Consider the following 3,130-nt stretch of genomic DNA (forward strand, 5'->3'; position numbering starts at 1 on the left):
AAGAGAATCACTATACAAGCGATAACACAGATATTCATATATTCATTCCAAATCCCTGAAGAATACAATTATAGCAGTATCTCACTCCCCCATTTTCCCCATTACATTGTCACACCCTAACATCCTCCCCCACTCAATTTATCGACGTCCTCGTCGATGTGTTGTAGACGGCCTTCTCACTCTTCTGATGTCGATGTAGATGTCGTTGACTACGAATTTCTGAACTCTTCAATCTTCTGTATAGCATGCTGAAGGTTGTCTGCTGTTTCCCAACTATTCTCTTCTTCCCCCAGTCCTAACCACTGAACCAGAAATTGTTGTTGTTGACGACCTTCTAGATTGACGACTCTGTCTGCAATGATCTCCTGGACTTCTTTGGTGACAGGATGCCTTCTGGAAATTGTTGATCTCCTTAATTTTTGTCGGTGCGGGTCTGCTTCATCTGTGTGGAATGGCTTTAAATTGCTTACATGAAATACGGGATGAACTGGACGTCTGTGGCTTTTCATCCACTCGGGTTGCTCAAGCCGATAAGATGCATGTCCCACCTTTTCGATTACTTTGATTGGACCTTCGTAACGACGCAACAGCCTTTTATCCTTGCCACGAAGAAAGCGAAATGTCTCCGGTGGCACTTTTACAAGAACCAGATCTCCAGCTTCAAATTGTTGTGGTCGTCTCCCTTTGTCAGCCCATTTCTTCATGCGTTTGGATGCTTTTTCTAACTGAGCTCGAGTGACTTCGATGTTTTGCAACCAATTTTTCGTGAATTGGTAGGCTTTTGGGCAATTTCCTTTGTATGGACCATCCAGAGTGTGTGGAAGAGTCGGTTGTTGACCTGTCACAATCTCAAAAGGGCTTTTATTAGTTGCAGAAGATTTCATAGAGTTAAAACAGAATTGTGCTGTGTCTAGTAAAGTAACCCAATTCTTCTGATTGGAGTGAACAAAATGTCGCAAGTATTCTTCCAGCATCCCATTAAAACGTTCAGTTTGACCATCTGTCTGTGGGTGATAGCTCGTGGAAAGATTAAGGTTTGAACCCATCAAGCGAAAGAGTTCACCCCAAAATCCCCTCGTGAATCTAACATCCCTATCACTAATTAAGCTTTCTGGAACACCCCAATATTTCACCACATGCTTGAAGAATAACTGAGCTGTCTTCTCTGCTGAACACGGCTTCGAGACTGGTACGAAAGTTGCATACTTTGAGAACCGATCAATCACCACCAAAATTGTGTCAAACTCCTCTACTTTTGGCAACGAGGAAATAAAATCCAAAGAGACACTCTCCCATGGCCTAGCAGGAACTAGCAATGGCTCCAATAAACCTGAGGTCTTCTTTCTTTCTACCTTGTCTTGTTGACAGATCAAGCACGTTTTAGTATAACTCATCACATCATCTTGCATATTTGGCCAATAGTACCCCTGTGTAATCAAAGCATGAGTTCTTCGCCATCCCGGATGACCAGCCCACAACGTATCATGACACTCTTTCAGTAAGGTTTTCCTCAAGTTTCCAGCTTTAGGCACATAGACTCTCCTGCCTTTAGTCATTATCAGTCCATCTTCTACCCAGAATTGTCGTGTCTTCCCTTCGTCTATTAGTTTGCTTAGTGACTGCGCCTGCTGGTCTGTACTTAAATGTTCCTTGATAAGATTCTTCAAAGGTAGCGCCACCCTACTAGTTGATAGATGACTGATGATTTTCAATGCTGCCAATTCAGTTTTTCTACTTAAAGCGTCGGCCACTTCATTCGTCTTTCCCACTTTATATTCAAAAGCAAAATCAAATTCAGCTAGCTTCTCCTGCCAACGGGCTTGTTTTGACGTTAGTCCAGGTTGTGACAAAAAATGAGTAACTGCTACATTATCGGTTTTTACCACAAATTTGGACCCCAAAAGATAGTGCCTCCACACCCGAAGACAATGTACCACTGCGAGAAGCTCCTTTTCTTGTGCTGTATAATTCCGTTCGGCACCCGACAATTTTCTACTTTCAAAAGCAACTGGGTGCCCTTCCTGCAAGAGAACTCCCCCTAATGCAAAGTCTGAGGCATCTACTTGCACTTCAAACGGTTTTGTCACATCAGGAAAGATTAGCACAGGATCTCCTACAATCTTTTCCTTTAATTCAACAAATGCTGATTGGCACTCTTCTGACCACCCCCATGGTACCCCCTTCCTCAATAAATTCGTTAACAATACAACTCTTCTAGAGTACCCCTCTATAAACTTCCGGTAGTAGTTGGCTAGACCCAAGAAAGATCGCAGTTCTCTAACGGATGTAGGTGCTCGCCACTCCTTGATAGTTTTTACTTTAGCTGAATCCATCCGAATCTGGCCCTCCTCAATGATATGCCCCAAGAATTTAATACGCTTTTGAGCAAAAGCACACTTCTCCCCTTTTACATATAACTGATTTTCTTTGAGTTTTTGAAAAACCTTTCGAAGATGATCTTTATGTTCTTCTAAGGATGCGCTGAAAACCAGTATGTCATCAAGGTAAACAACCACAAACTGATCAAGGTAGTCCCGAAAAACCTGATTCATTAGAGAACAAAAGGTAGCGGGTGCATTTGTTAGCCCAAAAGGCATGACAAGGAATTCAAATGCTCCATACCGTGTGACACAAGTGGTCTTCGGTTCATCTCCCTCAACAATGCGCACTTGATGATATCCCGACCTCAAGTCCAGTTTCGTGAAATATCTAGCTGCACTTAACTGGTCAAAAATATCAGCAATCAGTGGAATAGGATACTTGTTGCGCACGGTCACCTTATTAAGAGCCCGATAATCTATACACAAGCGCAAACTACCATCTTGTTTCTTCTGAAATAACACTAGGGCCCCAAAAGGTGCTTTTGAAGGCCGGATGAACCCTGCTGCAATAAGATCATTCAGTTGCCTTCTAAGTTCAGCTAACTCAGGCGGCGCCATTCGATAAGGGGCACGTGCTGGCGGCTTTACTCCTGGCAAAAGTTCAATTTCGTGGTCAATCTGTCGTCGCGGTGGTAAAACCCCGGGTAGCTGTTCCGGGATCACCTCCTTGAACTCTTCTAACACTTCCTTAATCTCAAGTGGATATTTCCCTACTTCTGCATCTTCTGAGACTATTGGTAGAACCACGA

This window comes from Malania oleifera, chromosome 1, assembly GCF_029873635.1.
Source record: "Malania oleifera isolate guangnan ecotype guangnan chromosome 1, ASM2987363v1, whole genome shotgun sequence".
In the NCBI taxonomy this organism is placed as follows: domain Eukaryota; kingdom Viridiplantae; phylum Streptophyta; class Magnoliopsida; order Santalales; family Ximeniaceae; genus Malania; species Malania oleifera.